This window comes from Pan troglodytes, chromosome 5, assembly GCF_028858775.2.
Source record: "Pan troglodytes isolate AG18354 chromosome 5, NHGRI_mPanTro3-v2.0_pri, whole genome shotgun sequence".
In the NCBI taxonomy this organism is placed as follows: domain Eukaryota; kingdom Metazoa; phylum Chordata; class Mammalia; order Primates; family Hominidae; genus Pan; species Pan troglodytes.
The window spans coordinates 34,120,215-34,142,093 of NC_072403.2; the positions used below are offsets into that span (position 1 = coordinate 34,120,215).

The 21,879-nt window shown below is 37.6% G+C and overlaps 1 long non-coding RNA gene across 1 annotated transcript; it reads left to right on the forward strand.

Annotated features, from left to right (window-relative positions):
• The first annotated feature begins 10,451 nt into the window (after positions 1-10,451).
• On the forward strand, positions 10,452-13,320 carry LOC134810182 (uncharacterized). Its single transcript, XR_010157607.1, has 2 exons — positions 10,452-10,571; positions 12,757-13,320. It is a non-coding gene; the product is annotated as an uncharacterized LOC134810182 (long non-coding RNA).
• Positions 13,321-21,879: the final 8,559 nt, after the last annotated feature.

Below are 21,879 nucleotides of genomic sequence, written 5' to 3' on the forward strand. Positions count from 1 at the left end.
CTCTTAATTTTTTATTCTAGAGCAGTCCTCCTGTCTTTTTCCCCCCATAAAATAGTCTTTTGGTGAGTCCAGGCTAGTTGTCTTACCCTCTGAAATTTTCTGTTTGTTTCTTCATTATGTCACTTCCTTTCATACCCACATTCCCTATATTTCCTATAAATTACAAGTTAGATCAAAAGGCTTGAAGGATTCAAGTTAAACATTTGGGGATAGAATTAATATTAGGTGACAGGAGACACTGATATCTGGGTGACCCACCATTAAATCACTTTCTTAGTATGATGAGAGTCCGATCCCTCCATTGAAGAGCTGATTTTTCCCCTTGTTACTAAGTTTGTGGTGTCATTTGGCACTATGTGAATGGCCAGTTTCTCATCAACAAAATACATAATGTTTGATAATCTTTTTATGGGTCAATCATTTTATCAAGGGTGACAGAATGATTTTATAATTATTCCATTCCTTATACATTATTAACTGACATTTTTATTTATAGTAGAGCTTTCCCTCATCAAATATGTCATTTTGGTCACTTCCTACTAGGAAGTTATGATTAGTACTTAGTTTTTTTCCCTTTATTTACCGATTTTTAAGTCCAAGGAGTGGTTTAATAGGCACTTCAAATTGTGACATGAGATTTTAGGACTTTCTCTATGTTAGTATTGTAATAGACTTACAGATTTTCATAGAATCAGTGTTTTAATCCTCCATAGTCATTACTTTTTTTAATGCCCAAATTGACACATCTTTGGCTTGTGTAGACATCTTCAGTCTTGTGTTCACATCTGTTTGCCATGGCCCTATTGATTTTTGAATGCTTACTTTCTGAGCAAAATTAATTGTTCCAGGCTTACTTTGTACCTCCCCTGTTCTCAGATCTGGTCTCAAGCATTTCTGAAGGAGCCTTGGTTCTTTTTAATGGAGACTAGTATTGGAGAACAAAATCTGGGTGCTAGGGGTGTCCTTTATCACTAGGGTAACACTGCTTCTAGGACATTTCCTGGACAGAGCTCAATGGACATTTCTTTTCTAAAAATTCATGAGTTCCTGTTGATGTATTGAATTCAGTTTTAACATGATAGTGTTTCATTTTTAGTATTTAATTTGTTTCTGAATTTATTTTTGTTAATTCCTTCCATGTGTTCTCCTTTGGTTCATTTATTTATTTACATATTTTAAGTTGTAGTAGATTGTATCAGAAGTGATTCCAGGAAGCACAAGGAGGGATTACTGAAACAGGAAAGGGAAAAAAAGCCAACAAAGTATGCATTAATGAGCAGGGCTATCTTGGTTTATTCTATTGTGTTTTTTTCCAAACTTGTAAGCTGGGTTGGTTTTATTCTCTCTCTGTTTCCACTCTCCCTCTATTACTGATATATATGGTGCTATGAATATTTCCTTGAACACTGATTTAGATGAATCTCAAATGTTTTAAATGTAGTATTTTTATTATTTTCTAGAAAATCTGAAATTTATATTTGTATTTTGCTTTTGAACAAGTAATTGGGTGAAAATTTTGAAATTTTCAGATGGAAGAACTTGTTTGTTTTCCGATTGTGTTATTAATTTTAGATTCGTTACATTGTTATCTGAGAATATTTATGTTCTTTGTACCTTTTAGAATTTATTGTGATTTTTTTGTGGCCAAATAAGTAATCAGTTTTCATTAATGTTCACTGTATACCTGAAAAAGATAATTCTCTATTTTTAGGGTATAGAGTTTGACATATGTAAATATCCATAAGATTTAATTTATTGATTTCATTCATTTTTGTTCATTTGGTGGTTTTTTTAGGCAGAGGACAAAGTCTCTGTTTTTTTCTAAAACTTTTTATATCTCCTATAATTTTTGCTTTAAGAAAGTTACTCCTGTTATTTTCTGCATAATTATTCATATCTGTTCTATCATTATTTAAACTGTATTCTTTAACATTATAAAGTACTCTTCTTTATCTGACTTTATGCTTTGGTCTTTTTCTGAAATTGAGATTTTGATGAATTCTTTCTTTTTATTTGTATTTGCTTAATTTACTCTTGTTCATTCTTTATTTGCAACTTTTCTCAATCATTTTATTTTAGTTATATCTCTTATATACATAATAAAATTGAGTTTTGTTCTGATCAAATGTAATTTGATCTAATAGGTAGGTTAAGCCTATTTGCATTTATTGATATGACAGCTATGTTTGATCTTAATATAATTTTCTTCTGCTTTCTGTTTACAGGTCATACTTATGCAAATACATAAACATAAGTATAAATGTATATACACACACATAGATATGTATTGTGTGTATGTATATATGCATATACATATATATGCTTTTCAAAGTGTGGTTTGTTTTTCCTCATTTTTAAAAAATTATAGTTCTTACAGTTAGGAAACTTTGCATTTGTATACTAGTGGTGTATTAGTTATTTGTTGCTGCTTAACAAATTACCACAAAGTTAGCAGCTTAAGAAGACACACATTTATTATCCACAATATCTGTGGGTCAAGAGTCTGGGTATGGCTTAGCTGGGTCTTTTGCTTCAAGGTTTTTTATGAGATGTTGGCTAGGGCTGGCATCTCATCTGTTACAAGGGAAGGATCCACTTCCAACCACACATGGGTGTTGGCAGGACCCAGTTTCTTGAAGGCTCTCAGACAGAGGGCCTCACTCTCCTGCTAACTGCCAGCCAGAGGTTACCCTGAGTTCCTTACAACATGGGTTTCTCCATATAGTGGCTGTCTACATCAAAGTCAGTAAGGGAGGATGTCAATGGAAAGAGTTTACTAGCAAGATAGAACTTGGAATCTTCTATAATCACAGAAGAGACATCCTGTCAAATTTACCATATTCTGCTGGTAACTCAGCCATGCTTTATTCTTTCTCACTTCCCCACCTGTGTTACTACCATTCCTTCTGCCTTGACTGACATATTTCTCTGAACTCCAAATAAAGAGACTATATAAAATCCACTGTTAAAATTAACCTAACATAAAGACTGTCCTTTCTGTCTGTCTCTTAAACTACTATTTTTGGGTTGTCTTTTCTCCTCAAGTTTTGTGGTTTGTTGTTTCAGATGATGGTATGAAGACTGAGATCACAATGTTAGGCATGAAGCAGGAATTTTGTGAAGTAACAGAACCACATAGGGAGGAGTTTGATGGATGTAATGAAACTGTGTCTCAGCATGCCAAACATAGAAGAGACAGTGAGCCGAATGGCAATTTGGAAATGCACGATGGGGATGCCACAGGTGAAAAAAATATATAAATGTGATGAGTGTGGGAAAACTTTCACCTGGATCAGAGGCCTTCAGATGCATAGGAGGATCCATAATGGAGAGGAGCCATACCCATATACAGAATGTGGAAAGGCCTTCATCACACATGCGGAACTTACCCAGCATCAGGGGCTTCACAGCAAGAAAAAAAACCCATAAATGTAAAGAGTGTCGGAAAAGCCTCAGTCAAAAGGCAGGACTCTTCCAACATCTTAAAATCCATACTGGAGAAAAGCCCCATCAGTGTAGTAAATGTGGCAGATGTTTTAGTTGGAGATCAGTTCTTAGGAAGCATCAAAGTCTCCATACTGGAGATAAACCTTTTGAATGTATGGACTGTGGGAAAGCCTTCTGCCATAGTTCACACCTCATTGAACATCAGCAATTCCACAACAAAGAGAAACCTTGTGCATGTAATGAATGTGGGAAAGCCTTCAGGCAGTGTTCACCTCTTACTGAATATCAACGAATTCACAGAGAAGAAAAACCCTATGAATGTAAAGTATGTGGAAAAGCCTTCACTCAGTATGCCGGCCTTAACCAACACCAGAGAATCCACACTGGAGAGAAACCTTTTCAATGTCCCGTATGTGGATGAGCCTTTAGCTGGAGCTCAGAACTAATAATACATCACAGAATCCACTCAGGGGAAAAACCCTATGAATGTGGTGAGTGTGGAAAAACCTTTAATGTGAGCTCAACCTTGATCATACATCAGAGAATTCACACTGGGGAGAAGACCTATAAACGTGATGAATGTCTGAAGCCTTTAGTCAATGTTCAGGCTTAATAAACACAAGTTAGGAGGCAAGCATGGAAACCCTCCTGAGCCAAGAAAATATAAATGTGATGAGTGTGTAAAGACCTTTACTCTGTCAACTGGCCTGAGGAAGTACAAAAGAATCCACACTGGAGATAAGACTTACCAATGTCCTGAGTGTGGAAAGGCCCTCACAAGGAGACAGGATCTTATCGAACACCAGGGGATTCAAAACAAGGTGAAGCTCTGTCAGTGTCAAGTGTGTGGCAAAGCCCTCAGTCAGAAGACAGGTCTTAGTTGCCATCTCAGAATCCCCCCAGGAGAGAAACCTTTTGAGTGTTCTGAATGCGGGCCAGCTTTCTGCTGGAAGTCAGATCTCAATAAACATAAAAGAGTCCACTCTGAGGGAAAACCCTATAAATGTGAAGAGTGTGGGAAAGCCCATAGGCAGAGAGCAACCCTGGTTCAACATCAGAGAAGCCACATTGTGCCAAGACCTGGGAGTGGGGTGAGTGGTGCAAAGCCTGCAGTGGAAGCTCAGCCCTGATTAATCCCCAGAGAATCCACTACAACTGAACACCTTGCCCACGTGTTTGGTGACAACTTCAAGTAGTATCCAGGATTTTTTCTTACTGCGATAAAATGTTTCTTGAACTTCATTGTTTAAGAACATCATGGATGCCACATTTAAGACTTTTTATAAAAATCATAAATACTGTGAAAGTTGAGAATTTAGGAAAATAAACATCGAGGAATTTACCTGCAATTACCTTTTGTAAATGCAATGAAGTATCAGTGCAACAAAAAAGTATACAAGGGCAGTTGTTTAAAAATTATATTTTTCTGCTGAATTATTTATTTTGTTTTGAAGCCATTTCAATTTCTGACTAACTTTAGCATAGCCTAGTGTTGAAATTACTTGTTTGAGTACCAGTTGAGGACACTGGAATATCTAAGAGCTTGGAATGTGCAAGGTGCGTTGTCTCTGTTTCTTTCCTACCTTGGCTAGCATTTTCACCCTCCTACAAATTATATTTCCTCAACTGAAACCCCTTTCAACTTCAGCACTAACTGTGTCCCTCATTGGTCAAGGATGTGGGGGACTTCTTTGCCGAAGCTGATAATCATTTTCAAACACTGGAAGAATTGCACTTCTTTGTGCTGGTCACAGTGTAACAGCTCTAGACATGACATACTTTTAAGTTTACTCTGCATTGTTAACATTTTATCTAACATTTTCCTTAATCTGCACAGCCAAGAAAACAATAAACCAAGCCCTGATTTGAAGTGTTTGCCAACATCCAGCTTTCTGTGGTGTATAGTACTTGCACCATGGCTGATTTCCAGTGAAATCACTGAAGTCATGGAGTTGAGAAGAGATGGGGGGTAGCACAGGATTATAGATTCTTTCTACTATATAGATACACAGACAACCTCAAGAGCAGAAGTAATCATAAAATGTAGTAAATTGGGAATTGATATATTTTGAATATATATTACCTTTTAATAATTAAATTGTAGCTGAGCGTGGTGGTGCACCCCTGTGGTTCCCAGCTACTTGGGAGGCTGAGGTGGGATGATCACATGGGAGTTCAGGGCTTTAGTGAGCTGTGATCACACCACTGTACTCCAACCTGGGTGACAGAGTGAGACCCTGTCTCAAAAAAACATTAATATTAATAATTTAGTTGTCAGTTTTAATAATGTATTTTTAAATGTCTTGCAGAATTCTTGAAAATTTAACAAGCTCTGAGTCTCTTTGGTCAGGCTCCTACCCACCACTCATTCATGTTTCCTGTATTTGTTCCATTTTATGGCTGAGTAGCATTCCATTGTGTGGATAAGTTACAATCTATTCTCCACTGCTATCATTTTGTCATTTCAGTAGTATTATATAAATCATGTAGTATGTAACCTTTTGTGATTGGCTTTTTGCACTCACTATAATTTGTTAGAGATTTATCCAGGTTGTTGGGCATATCAATAACTTGTTCCTTTTTGATGCAGAGTACTATTTCATGATATGTGTGTACCAAAGTTTGTTTAACCATTCATCATTGAAAGACATCTGGATTGTTTTCAGTTTTGGCTATTATGAATAAAGCTGCTGTGAACACTCATGTACAGCTATTGTGTGAGCATAAGTCATCGTTTCTCTGCAATAATGACCAGAAATGCAATTGTCAGGTCATCTGGTAGTCACACATTTAGTTTTTTGTTTTTTGTTTGTCTGTTTGTTTTGAGACTCTGTCACCCAGCCTAGAGTGCAGTGACATGATCTTGGCTCACTACAACCTCTGGCTCCCGGGTTCAAGCAATTCTCCTGCTTCAGCCTCCCGAGAAGCTGGGATTACAGGCACCTGCCACCACGCCTGGCTAATTTTTGTCTTTTTAGTAGAGATGGGGTTTCACCATGTTGGTCAGGCTAGTCTCAAACTCCTGGCCTCAAGAGATCTGCCTCAACCTTCCGAAGTCCTGAGATTACAGGTGTGAGCCACTGCGCCCGGCCACATGTTCAGTTTTTTTAAAGAAACTACCAGACCTTGGCGGGCGCCTGTAGTCCCAGCTACTCGGGAGGCTGAGGCAGGAGAATGGCGTGAACCCGGGAGGCGGAGCTTGCAGTGAGCGGAGATCGCGCCACTGCACTTCAGCCTAGGCAACACAGGAGAATCCGTCTCAAAAAAAAAAAAAAAAGAAAAAAGAAAGAAAGAAACTACAAGACTTTTCCAGAGTAGCTGTACTATTTTACATTCCCACTAGCAAAATATGAGTGATCCAGTTTCTCTACTTTTTTTTCTATCATTTGGTGTTTGTCTCTGTTTTTATCCTAATAGGTATTCTGATAGGTATAGTACAGTAATTTCTTACTATGCTTTTAACTTGCATTTCCCTAATTGCTAATGATGTTGAACATTCTTTGGTAAAATGTCTTTTCATGTCTTTTGTCATGTTCTGATTCCTATCTTACTATTCATTTTTGAGGGTTTTTTATGTATTATAGAAACTAGTATCATCAGATATGGGTTTGTAAGTATTTTCTCCCAGTCCGCAACTTTATCTTTTTATCCTTCTAAGAGGACCTCTTTAACAGAGCACAAGTTTTAAGTTTTTATCAAGTCCCAACGGTCAATTTTTCCTTTTTTGGATCATGTTGATGGCATCAAGTCTAAGAACTCTTTGCCTAACCCTAGATCCTAAAGATCTTCTATGGCTTTTTTTTTTTTTTCATAAAATTTTTATAGTTTTCCTTTTAACTTTTTTTTTTTTTTTTTTTTTTTTTTACTTTTGGTTTTTTGAGACAAGGTCTTACTCTGTTGCTCATGTGGGAATACAGTGGCATTATTACAACTCACTGCAGCCCTGACCTTCTGGGCTCAAGCAATCCTTCCCACTCAGCCTCCCAAATATCTAGGACTACAGATGTGTGCCACCACACACACGTCTGTAGTCCTAGCTACTGAAACGATCCTCCAGCCTCAGCCTCCTGAATAGCTGGGACTAGAAGTGTGCACCACCATTCCTGGCTAAATTTTTAATTTTTTTGTAGAGACGGTCTTACTATGAACCTTGACCTAAGTATCATGCCTTATGTACAAATTAACAAAAAATGGATCGTGGATTTAAAAGTTAAATGTTGGCCAAGCACGGTGGCTCCCACCTGTAACCCCAGCACTTTGGGAGGCTGAGGCAGGAGCCCAGGAGCAACCTGGGCAGCATAGAAAGACCCCGTCTCTACAAAAAATAAAAATAGCAACATGTGGTGGTGCACACCTATAGTCCCAGCTATTCAGGAGGCTGAAGCTGGAGGAGTGCTTGAGCCCAGGAGGTCCAGGCTGCAGTGAGCTGTGATCACACCACTGCACTCCAGCCTGGGTGACAGTGAAACTCTGTTTCAAAAAAAAATTAATAATTTTGAGCTCAATTTCCTTAGTATTTATTAGTACATTAAAATTATTTCATATTGGATGAGTTGCGATAGTTGGTGTTTCTCAAAGAATTGGTCTATGTTGTTAAATTTATGTGTAGAGTCTGGGCGCAGTGCTCACACTTGCAATCCCAACACTTTGGGAGGCCAAGGCAAGAAGATTGCTTGAGGCTAGGAGTTGGAGACCAGCCTAGGCAACATAGCAAGACCCCCAACTCCACAAAAAAATTTAAAAATTAGCTGGGCATGGTGGTGTACACCTATAGTCATAGCTACCCAAGGGGATGACAAGAGGATCTTTTGAGACTAGGAGTTCCAGTCAGAAGTGAGCTATGATCACACACACCACTGCACTCCAGCCTGGGCAACAGAGCAAGCCTTGTCTCAAAAATAAAATAAATATATATGTAGAGAGTTGTCCATAGTATTCCCTATTATCCTTTTGGTGTTTGCAGAGTCTGTTGTGATATCTCCTGTTTCATTGCAGTTAATGGTCTTCCCTAATTTTTTATTTATCAGTCTTACTAAAGGTTTTAATTTATTGATCTTTTCAAAAAACCCACTTTTTGTTTTATTTATTTTTTTATAGATTTTTTAAATTTTCCATTTGAGTTTTGCTCTTATTTTTATTATTTGCTTCTTTCTGCTTGCTTTGTGGTTTTCTTCTTTTTCTAGGCTCTTGAAGTGAAAGTTTCAATTATTGATTTGAGACTTTTCCTCTTTTCTAATGTATGCACTTACTGCTATAAATTTGCCTCTTAGTTCTGCTTTAGCTGTGTCCTACAAATATTGTTTTTTTTCAATTTCATTTAGTTCAATGTATTTTTTTATTTTCCTTAAGACTTCCTCTTTGGTTATTGACTTATTTAGGAATATATTCAGTTTTCAAGAATTTGGCAGTTTTTCCCTATCTTTCTGTTATAATTCCTAGTTTGGTTTTCTTGTGGATGCAGAACACATTCTAGTTCTTTTAAACTTGTTGAGGTTTGTCTTATGGCCCAGGATATGGTCCATATTGTTATATATTCTATGGGTACTTAAAAATAAATATGTATTTTGCTGGTGTTGGGCAGACTGTTTTATAAATGTCTATTAGTTGGTTGGCTGATGGTATTGTTCAGTTCTTCTGTTTCCTTGATGATTTTCTGTCTAGTTGTACTATCACTTGTTCTCTAATATAATTGTGGATTTGTCTCTCTTTTCAGTTCTATCAGTTTTTGTTCACATATTTTGCCTACCTATTCTTTGGTACAGATACGTTTAGGATTATTATGTCTCATTAGTGAATTCACTCTTGTCATTATGTAATGTTCCCTCTGTGACTGGTACTTTTCTTTGTTCTGTAGTCTACTCTATCTCACATTAATATAGTTGCTCCTCCTTTACTTTAACTGATATTTGCATGATCTACCTTTTTTCATCCATTTACTTTTTTTTGAGAGGGAATCTCACTCTGTCACCCAGGCTGGAGAGCAGTGGTGTGATCTTGGCTCACTGCAAAGTCCACCTCCCAGGTTTAAGTGATTCTCCTGCCTCAGCCTCCCAAGTAGCTGGGACTACAGGTGCAAGCCACCACGCCTGGCTAAGTTTTGTATTTTTAGTAGAGACAGGGTTTCACCATGTTGGCCAGGCTGGTCTTGAACTCTTGACCTCGGGTGATCCACCCGCCTCAGCCTCCCAAAGTGCTGGGATTACAGGCATGAGCCACTGTGCCTGGCCCCATTTACTTTTTTTTTTTAGATGGAGTCTTGCTCTGTCACCCAGGCTAGAGTCCAGTAGCATGATTTTGGCTCACTGCAACCTCCGCCTCCCAGGTTCAAGCGATTCTCCTGCCTCAGCCTCCTGAGTAGCTGGGATTACAGGTGCCTACTACCACACCCGGCTAATTTTTGCATTTTTAATAGAGATGGGGTTTCACCATGTTGGTCAGGCTGGTCTCAAACTCCTGACCTCAAGTGATCCTCCCGCCTCAGCCTCCCAAAGTCCTGGGATTACAGGTGTGAGCCACAGCATCTGGCCTACTTTTAATATACTTATATCATTATATTTGAAGTGAATTTCTTGTAGACAGAATATACTTGGTGCCATTTTATTTTTTGCTTTTTGTTTGTTCTCTGTGTTGCATTTTTTTTTTCTGCTTTCCTGTGGGTAACTGGGACTTTTTTTTAAAGTCCAGTTTGATCTGTGTGTGTGTGTATATATATATATATATATTTAAGTATATCTCTTTGTATGGCATTTTTAGGGGATTCTCTATATATTGCATTTTATGTATGTAAGTTGTCACAGTCTACCAGTGTCAAGTTCATGTAAAGTATTTCCATACTTTACCTTTCCCAATTTATAATTCTTGTAAATACATACTCTACATACATTTAGAATTACTTTAGGCAGTGTTGTAGTTTTTGCTTCAATCATCAAACACAATTTAGAAAATTCAGGAGGAGAAGGAAAGTCTATTACATGTGCCAATTTTTGTTGTTGTTTGCTTTTTAGAGACAAGGTCTCACCCTGTCAGGCCAGAGTGCAGTGGTATGAACATAAATCACTGCAGCCTCAAGCTCCTGGGCTCAAGTGATCCTCCAGCCTCAGCCTCCCAAGTAGCTAGGACTACAGGTGAGTGCCACCACACTAAGTTAAATTTTGTTGTTGTTGTTGTTGTACAGATGGGGGTTTCACTATGTTGCTTAGGCTGATCTTGAACTTGTGGCCCCAAGCAATCCTCCTGTCTCAGCCTCTGGGATTACACTGGGATTACAGCGTAGGCCACTGTGCCCAGCCCAATATTTTTGCTTACTGTGTTTTGTCTTCTTTTCTGGTGTTACAAGTTTCCTTTTTATTTTTTTTAATCATTTCCGATTGTTCAGAGAATTTCCATTAGCCATTATTTTACGGTAGCTCCGCTGATAACAAAGTCTCTTCGTTTTCCTTCATCTAAAAGTATCTTGATTTCGCCTTCATCCCTAAAGGATATTTTCTCTGGATATAGGATTCTGGACTGACAGTTCTTTTCTTTCAGCACTTGAAAAATATTGTGCCACTTCCTTCTGGCCTCTATTGTTTCTGATGAAAAATCCCTGTCATTCTCATTGTTTTTCCTCTATTTTTAAGGTATCATTTTTCTTTGGCTACTTTCAAGAATTTTTTCTTTGTCTTTGATTTCCAGAAGGTTAATTATTACCTGTCTTGGTATGGATTTCTTTGGGTTTGTTATGTTTAGCATTTTCTCAACTTCTTGAATTTAGTAAGTTTATGTCTTTTGACAAATTTGGGAAATTTTCAGTCATTTTTTTTTACTTTTTCATCCTTGCCCCTTTCTCCTTTCCTTCTGGTACTCTAATTGAACATTAGCTCTTTGGTTATAGTTCACAGATTCCTGAGGCTGTTTTCAATTTCCTTAGTCTGTTTTCTCTGGCATTCAGATTGGTTAATTTCTGTTGTTCTCTTTCAGTTCAGTGATTCTTTCCTTTTCCCCTCTCAATTCTGCCATTCTGCCATTCTGCCCATCTACTGAGCTTTTTATTTCAGTTACTGTGTTTTTCATTTCTGAAGTTTCCATTTGGTTCTTCTTTTATGTCCTATTTGCTGAAATTTTCTATGTCTTTGCTGTGTCTGTTTTTTCTTATTATTTGTTTCAGGCATGTTTGTAATTGCTTGTTCAAGCCTTTTTGTCATGGCAGCTTTAAAATCTTTGTTAGATAATTCTAAGATTTGTCACCTCAGTTTTAATATTCATTTTTTTTTTCATTCAGTCTGAGAATTTCTTGCTCCTTGGTATGAAGAAGGATTTTTGACTGAAACCTGGAAATTGTTATATTATGTTCTGAACTCTGGATCTTATTCAGAATCTTTTGTTTAACCTGGCTTTCTCTGATACTACTCTGGCAGGGGGAGGTGGCGGTGTGCTGCCTCATTACTACCAGATGGAACTAGAAGTCCATCCTCTGTGATACCCAGCCTCCATTGACACCCCCACTCAGCCTCCATTAACACCCAAGGTGGGGAGCTCTTCATTATTTTTGGGTGGAGGGGAGTTCCAATTCCCCATGTGGTTTATACTGATGCTATGGTCATGGGTATGACCTCATTACTGGTGGGTAATAGTAAAAGCCCTGGGCCTTCAATAGGCCTCATCTGACACCAGTCCAATGGAGAAGAGGAGGAGTGCCTTGTTTTTGCCAAATTGGGGTAGGAGTCCATGCTCTCCACATGGCCTTTATTGACACCAACTTAGTGGAGATATTGGGGTACCATTGGAGCCTGGTGAGGGTAGAAGTCTAGGCTTCTCACTGGGCCTTTGCTGTTATGGGTAGAGCTTGGGGCCACAGTTTTTTCTGTCATGTTTGGCTGCAGTAGAGCAGTTACTATCTAAAAGGGTTTTTTTGTCTTGCTAAGCTGCCCCTTTCTTGATCCTTGGGCTGCAGCAGCAAGCTTTTGTTACTGTTAAATCTGCTTCTGTTGGCATTTTCAGGTTGCTACTGTCTTCAATTTCAAGTTTAGGATAAATACGGCCAAAAGAAGACCTAGGGAACTCATTACTGGGTCATTCCTTGAATCCTGAGGTTCCTATCCAGTCTGCCTTCTCTTCACCTTTTAGAGACTTCTTATGTTTGTTTTATATATAATCTCCAGAGCTTTTAGTTGTACTTAGTAGAAGGAACAGGGAGAAGTACATTTACTTCACATCCCAGAATCCTCACTTTATTTTTAATGAAGTACTCTCAGTAATTCACCTTTTTAACTTATGTCAATTTTAGCAAAAAATTCCATTTCCACTTATCATTTATTTCTTGTTCCTCAGAGTGCTCCTCTAACATCTCCCGACCAAGACACTGCTGAGGTCCCAACTCCTGGTGTCCAAGATGGCTGTGGATGCAAAGAAGCCTGCTGACTAGCGGCTCCTCCTGGAGGGTTTTGTGATAGTAAAGGTGAAGTTTGAGGAAGACCACCTCAGGGATTAGGATTTTTACCTTCCAGAGAACCAATCTCTTGCCTGGGAGACCTTCAGCCAGCAGTTTAGACACTGCTGCTGCTAGGATTCCTTAGGACCCTGTCTGAACCTGAAAATTATGACATCTAGCAGTCTCTGGGGTGCAATGTTCAGTGAGAACTTTAAGCAAGGCTGATTTTTTCTTTTCTTTTTTTTTGTCAACATGAGAGTCACTATGAAAAGGCTTATCCATTATGAGACTCAATGTTATTAATCTCTTATTACATAAGGAACACCTAGGTGCCACATTGGAGAGTGAGTCTGCATGGGTAATAAATTCTGAAAAAAACAAGGATTTACAGAACTTTATTTGTGATTTGACCCTATTCAATACAATAAAGTGTTCATGCAATAAAATAGCTATGCTGAAACTGCCATAGAAAATTCTTTTTTCTTTTGAAATTTATGTTATTTTGTGCATATTATCTTTATTTCTAATTATTTTTGGCATAGCCAGTACTGCTACTACTTTTTTCCCCCTTAATAGTGATTGATGGTCATTGACATATAAAAAGAGTTTGGTGTTAGGTCAGTTGTCTCTCTTTCCATCCCACACTGGAAACCTAACTGAGGTTTAGTGGGTGTGTAGCAGCTCCTCCAAACACCCATGCCCCACATTTTCACCATATTACATTTATTTCACCCCCTGGTATCCTATCATATGTAGGTTTTATTTTCATTTCCCTTCACTACATATTTCATCATCTTGTTCTGATGACTTCCTGTATTGATGCTACCTGACCTAGTCACCCAGGCTCCAAACCTTGGAGTCATCCTTGATTCCATCTATCTTGTTTCTCCACTCCACAATCAAGCAGAACTATTCTATCTCTACAGAGTGCTCAAATATGTCCCTTATTTTCCATTTGTGTTGTTATTCTTTCTCTTATTGTATAAACATGTATTAAGTGCTTATTATATGTCAGGCACTTCTAGGCAGTGGAACTAACAGTGGCATACAAAACAGACAGTCCCTCCTTTCATGGAGCTTATATTCTAGTGAACATGAAGTAAGAAGGTGAGATAAATAACAAATAAAAGCACTTTAGGCACTAGTAAATATCATGGTCAAAATACAATTGGGTTATAGGACAGAGAGGGAAAGAGTTAAGGTATTGAATAGGTAGAAGCTGTATTAATCTGTTCTGTGGTGCCATGAAGGAATACCTGAGACTGGGTAATTTATAAAGAAAAGAGATTTAATTGGCTCATGGTTCTGCAGGAAGCCAATTGGCTCATTGGCTCTACAGGAAGCAGATGGTGCTGGCATCTGCTCAGCTTCTGGTGAGGCCTCAGGGAGCTTTTACTCATGGTGGAAGGTGAAGCAGGAGAAGCATGTCACATGGCAAGACAGGAAGCAAGAGAGCTACGGAGGAGGTGCCACACTTTTAAAACAACCAGATCTCACATGAACTCAGAGCAGGAACTCATCATAAGGAGGGCACCAGGCCATTCATGAAGGATCCACCCCCATGACCCAAACACCTCCCACCAGGCTTTACCTTCAACACTGGGATCAATTTTCAATATTATATTTGGAGACGACAGACATCCAAACCATATCAGACGCTGAGAGGAAAGCAGTCCAGGGGTGGGTCAATTGCTCTAGGAGCATTAGGGACCCATTCTCCCTTTATCTCTGCCACACCATGGTTTGTAGCTCTTTTTCTCAGTATCACCTCATAGTCCAATGAAGTTCTAGAACCTCAGTCCACATATCTGTTCTAGGAAGGGGGAAAACAGGAGGGCCACTTATTGGAATTCTCACATAACTTTTTAATATTTAATTATAATAAAATACAATAGTCTCCACTTATTTGCAGGTGGTACATTCCAAGATCCCCAGTGGATGCCTGAAGCTGTGAATAGCACCAAACCCTATATATACTATGCATGAATTTATTTTTCCTCTTGACAATTTCACAGATAGAAGACTCATTCTCACTGTACATCTTAACAACATCAGCGTATGATCTTTTTTCTTATTAAGTCAAGGACTTCCACCTCTTCACTTAAAGAAGGCACTTTATGGCTTCTATCCATCATATCCAAATTGCCAGCATCACTACTCTTGCACTTTAGGGCCATTAAATAAAATAAGGATTAGTTGAACACATGCACTGTGGTACCATGATGGTCAATCTGATAAGCAGAACAGCTACTAAGTGACTAATGGGCTGGTAGCATCTACAGCTCAGATATGCTTTACAAAGGGATCATTTGCATCCTGGGTGGGACGAAGCGGGACAGCGAGAGATTTCATCACACTACTGAGAACACTGTGCAATTTAAAACTCATGAATGGTTTATTTCTGGAATTTTCCATCTAATATTTTTGAATAGAAGTTGACCATGGATAACTGAAACCATAGAGAGCAAAACTGTGGATAAAGGGGGACTACTTTGCATGTAACACAAATTTATCATCCTGTTTTTCAGGTGTACAGTTTAATAATGTAAAGAATATTCACATTGTTCTGCAGCCAATCTCCAGAATTATTTTTATCTTGCAAAACTAAACCTTATTCCCATTAGAAAACAACTACCTATTTTCTCCCTGCCCTCAGCCTCTGGCAACCATCATTCTACTTTCTGTCTCTATGAATTTGACTATTCTAAGTACCTCATATAAGTGGAATGATACAGTATTTGCCTTTTTGTTACTGCTTTATTTCATTTAGTGTAATGTCATCAAGTTTTATCCCTGCAGCATGTGTCAGAATTATTTTCCTTTTTAAGGCTGAACAATTATCCATTGTTTGCATATATCACATTTTGTTTATTATTCATCTATCAATGGACACCTGGGTTGCTTTTACCTTTTGGCTATTGTGAACAACATCGCTATGTGCATGGGTGTACAAATATCTCTTTAAGACCATTCTTTCAATTCTTTTGGGTGTATACCCAGAAATGAAATTGCCGGATGATACGGTGATTCTATATGAAAGTTTTTTAGGAACCACCATACTGTTTTCTATAGTGGCTGCACCATTTTACATTCCCACCAACAATGCACAAGAATTCCAATTTCCCTACATTCTCACCAACACTTGTTATTTTCATATATAGGTATATATGTGTATGTGTATATATCTAGATAGATAGATAGATAAATACATACATAGATAGATACATAGATACATAGATAGATACATAGATATAGACATCATATCTGTTAGAATAGCATATATATAATATATATGAAAGTAACAAGTGTGTTTACAATTCTCTCTCTCTCTCTCTCATATATACATATATGCTATTCTAACAGATGTGAGGTCACATAACGTTTTTATTTATACATGTCATTGGTAGACATCTGGTGGTGATGGTGATGGTAGTGGTGGGGTTTTCCAATAAATGTTCTTGTTGCTTAGGAAAGACATAATGAATATTGGAATTGGCACTTGGAAACTGCCTCACTAATGGCAGGCACTAGACAGTACCTAGTTTTTCAGTGTTATTTGTCTCTGCTTCTCCTACATTAACCTTTAATCCCAACAGAATTCACCTCTGTTACTTGCACACCTAAGCCTATGTGGTATGTGCTGGGGCATGTAAAGATTAATCAGTCACTGAAGGTCTTGCCTACAAAATTTTTATAGCTGTGTACAGAAAATGAGACATGGGCAAAAATAACTATAATATCCAAAGAATGTTGTACATACTATAGTAGGTATAGATCAAGAGCTTTGAGAGTTCAGAGACATAATAGATTTAGCTTCTAAAGGGAAGACATAGGTATTTTTAATTTTTTAAATTCTGCACAGCTGTACATTAACTTGATTATTTTACATTTTATAGGCTTTACTACAGTCTTGGAAGCATCATTGTCCTGGATAATAGCTGTTATTTTGACTGTTGAGTTAGAATAAACTTACTACTCTCATTATTTAGAGAGAAGGAAACTCTGGGAAGAATGTTATATTGTTGCCAATTTATCTGGGATTTTAAAATTTATTGCAATCTGTAAAAGACATTATATTAAAAATAAGAAAACTGGGCAAGACAGTGGTCATGGATGTCAGAATCTGCTAAGGAGTATGTAACAAACTGTCTGCTGGAAAGAAAAAAAGAAAGAAAACTGGAGTGCCTAATCATGGTATAACAGATGACTCCTCAGAAGCCTGCAACCTTTGGCTTAGGCTTGCCAAATTACTACCTGAATGGGAGGGATGGCTATTTCAACGCCTAATTTTGGCCGTGCTAGCATTTATATGTCTCTAATGCTTATGCTATTGTGGTAAGATTGTAGCTACCCAGTTCACGCAAATAACAATTCAACTCATATGATGACATAACATCACACTGAAGAAGACAAATCAGAAGGTAGCATAACAAATGCGTTTAGCCTCATTCATACCTTACTGATATGTAAGAGACAGACAAGTTGATTTAAAATTTTGTTAAATTATCAACAGTCTGATTTTTAAAACATTTTAAAATTATCTTCTTAGTTCCACCTGTCTCTAAATAGATGAAACCACAGGCCTATTTCCTGTGAAATATTGCCCTAACAGGAAATGATGCTTAATTGATTCTTACAATGCTAATCCCTACAAATATATAAGCACAATGAGGAACTACTGTATATCCACTAAGAATGAGAATAATTGAATGGAAAAAACTCAAAATTTTCTCTTTTTTTCCTCCTGCTTTCACACCATAACAATCAACACAGAAGACTTCTATGACCAAATGTGTGGGAATTTCTCCCCACCAAGCAAGCAAGCAACCAATCCTGTAGCAAACGTCAGCTGGGTGTCTTCTAATCCAGTTCAATTCTGACACTATCTACCTGGAGTTAGAGTTGGATCTCATAGGTTAAAGGCCCAGTTTCATAAGACTGCAACCAGCTTTAGATGCCAAACACCAGTAGTAGATTGTCACCCATACTTCTGACCAACCAATTATAAATTAGGGTTCCCTCTACTCACTGCTTGGGTTTGGTTTGCTAGGATGACTCATATAACTCAGGAAAACAGTTTACTTATGCTTACCCATTATATTATATTATATTACATTATATTATATTATATTATGTATTATATATCATAAAGCCTATTATGAAGGGTACAGATGAATAGCCAGATGGAAGAAGTACATAGGGAAAGGTATGTGGGAAGAAACATGGATCTTCCAAACCCTCTTCAGGAGCATCACCCTTCAAGAACCTCCACATGCGCAGCAACCAGGAGGCTCCAGGAACCCTGTCCTTTTGAGATTTTATGGAGGATTCATTATGTAAGCGTGATTGGTTACATACATCACTGGCTACTGGTGATCGACTCAAACTTCAGTCCCTCTCCCTCCCCTGAGGTAGGGGGTGGGGCTGAAAGTTCAAACTCTCGAATAGTATGGTTGGTTGCCCTGGCAACCAGCCCTCCTGCTGAGGTTACCTAGGAGCTCACCAAGATTCTTCTCATCAGTACAAAAGATGTTACTATAACTCAAGAGATTTAGGTTCCTATAAATCTCTTCCAAGAGATTTAGAAGATTAGCGTCAGACACACTCCGGTCATTTAGGAAATTACAAAGGTCTTAGGAGCTCTGTGTCAGGAACCCTGGTCAAAGACCAAATATTAGCTCAGGAAGCAGGGGCACAGAACACATATATATTTCTTATTATATCACAATATTCAAACTTCATAAAATCAAAGATTTTTTAAAAATCTTAAAAGAATCCAAAGGAGGAAAAAAAAACCTTATCTATAGAGAATCAAAGATAACAATTATATCTAATTCTCCTTAAAAACCATGTAAGCAAGAAGATAGTGAAATAAAATATTTAAACTGTTGAGAGAAAATACTGTCCACCTAGAATTCTGTACCCTGCAAAATTATCCTTCAAAAGTGAAGGAGAAATAAAGATTTTCTGAGACAAAGAAAAACTGAGGGAATTTGTTACCAGTAGACTTGCCTGGTAAGAAATGTTAAAATAAGTTATTCAGAGAGAAGGAAAATAATATAAGTCCAAAATTTGGATCTACTTATAGAAAGGATGAACATCAAAAAATGAATACATGAAAGCGAAATACTTTTTTAATGCTTAATTGATCTAATAGATAATAGTTTGTTCAAATAATAATAGCAATAATGTATTCAATTATGTATGCTTTTGTATAAGGGAAACCAATGACAGTAATGATACAAAGGACAGGAGGGTTCCAGGAATTAGGAATATTTTGTTATTAAAAGGTACATACACTACCCAAGAAACACTATAGTGTTATTTGAAAGTGTATTTGGATTAGTTGTAAATGCATATTGCAAGCTCCAGGGCGGATCATGAGGTCAAGAGATCGAGATCATCCTGGCCAATATGGTTAAACCCTGTCTCTACTAAAAATACAAAAATTAGCTGAGTGTGGTGGCATGCTCCTGCAGTCCCAGCTACCTGGGAGGCTGAGGCAGGAAAATCGCTTGAACACAGGAGGCGGAGGTTGCAGTGAGCCAAGATTGCACCACTGCCCTCCAGCCTGGTAAGGTGACAGAGCAAGACTCTGCCTCAAAAAAAAAAAAAAAGTAAATTCAGAGGCATAATTTATATACTAAGAAAGGAGAGAAAAATAAATCATATGAAGTGCTCATTTAAAACCACAACAGGTTAAAACAACAATGAGATGCCACTACACATCTATTAAAATGACCAAAATCCAGAATACTGCTAACACAAAATGCTGGCAAGGATATGAAGCTACAGGAACTCTCATTCATTCCTGAAAGGAGTACAAAATACAGTTTGGCAGTGTCTTACAAAATTAAATATACTCTTACCATATGATCCAGCAATCACATTCCTTAGTACTTACCCCAAACTTATGCCCATACAAAAACATACACATGAATGTTAATAGCGGCTTTATTTGTAATTGCCAAAATTTGTAACCAGCTCAGCTTACAAAACTGTCCTTCAACAGATGAGTGGATAAACTGTAATACATCCAGACAATGGAATATTATTCAGTTCTAAAAAAAAAAGAAAAACTATCAAGCTATGAAAAACGTGGAGGAGACTTATATCCACATTGCTGAATGAAAGAGGCAAATCTGAAAAGGCTACATACCTATGATTCCAACTAGATGACATCCTGAAAAAGGCAAAACTGTGGAGACAGTAAAAAGATCAGTGGTTTCCAGAGTTTAGAGGGGAGGAAGGGATAAACAGGCAGAACTTCGAGGATTTTTAGGACCGTGAAACTATTCTTTATGATACTATAATGGTGGATACATGTCATTATACACTTGTCAAAATGTGCAACACCAAGAGTGAATGCTAATGTAAACTGTGCACCTTGAGTGATAATTATGTGTCGATAAAGGCTCATTGATTGTAACAAGTTTACCACTCTGGTGGGAGATATTGATAATGGGAGAAGTTGTGCTAGTATGGGAACAGGGGATATGGGGGAAATCTCTGTATTGTCAGCTTAATTTTGCTGTGAACCTGAAAGTGCTCTATAAAAAGAAAGTTTATTAATTTTTAAAAATGTTGACTATCATCACTTGACTATCATCACTCTACAATAGGGCATGAGTGAGAGAAATAAATCCAAGATCACCGATGTGGGGAGCATGCTATCTGCTTTCTCTTTCAACATACACACACACACGTGCGCGCACACCCACACACACACACACACAGCCCTTGTCTTTCCAGATGATCCTTAACTGGAAAGAGAAATATCAGAAAATTTCCTTGGCTAACATTATACTATACTGATGCAGTCTCAAGTTGATGTGGAAAGGAGAGAATAGAAAACAGAGGCAAGAAAAGATTGGATGACCAGTTGTTTAATGCTCAATTTTTTGGGCTTCAATTGTTTAAAGCTCAATTTTTATTTTGGCCATCTCCAACAGAATAGTCTTGGGTATGGCTAAAATTGAACAGAAATTATTTTTAGAGAAAATTAATTTTTAGAAAAAGAAAAGAGGTGAGGAAGACTCCCAATTAGCACAGGCTGTTCTTTCTCTTTCAGAGAGAATCCACTACAAAATAGCTACCTTGTTAGGCAACTGGTAAAGAGTGTTGCAAAACAAAAATGTGGAAAGTGTCAAGAATCTGCCAGCCCTTTGTTGGACAAGCTATGCTATCACTATTTTAAAAAATCAAATTATACTAGTGGAACAATTTGAAGAGTGGGTAACATTAATTGAATGAATTCTTAATCTCTAATACAAGTTGGATAATGATGTAACTTTTCTTTGAGGACCAGCTACCTTCTTATTTAATCATCTGCTCATTTCGAGCCAGTTAGGAGAAATTAACATTTAAGAATATCTACAACCAAGCAAAAGTCTCGCCAAAACTCTAGACATCAGAAAAAAGTAAGGTAGTGTCTACTTAGGACAGCAACTGCCATCCACAATCCGAAAGACCTGAATGAAAATCCCAAATAAAGAGAGCATTTTGAATGAAACTGGGGGAAATAAAAATAGTGGAAAATGTCTAAAGATTCATCGCTGAAAGATCAACTGAGAGGGTAAGAAGAATGTTTGGCTTGTTTCTTGCCACAATTTATTGAGAAGCAGACATTTTCTCTGAGAATTGTCTCCAAACACTAAATAAGACAAGTAGGCAAGGGTCAAAGTTTAATGTAATTTCTTATAAGGGATTCTTATCTCCGTGGAAATGCTGGCTTCCAGCCTTCAGCACTGGATTATCAAACAATATACACTTTTGATAAGGTACAGCCTGGCCCATAGCAGTAAAATCTTATAAGCCATATCAAAGATCCTCAACAAGGGCAAACAGACTCTCCCGGAAAACGGAAAAAGAAAAAATGTTTATTATTGAATTCTGGATATATGACAGTTTTGTATTCTCCTAAAAGTGATGTTAAAGGAAGAATTTTAGGAATGTTTGTAATTTTTTTAAGGTAACCACAATCTTAAAAATAAAAAAAAACTCGGGCAAAATAACAAGTGAGC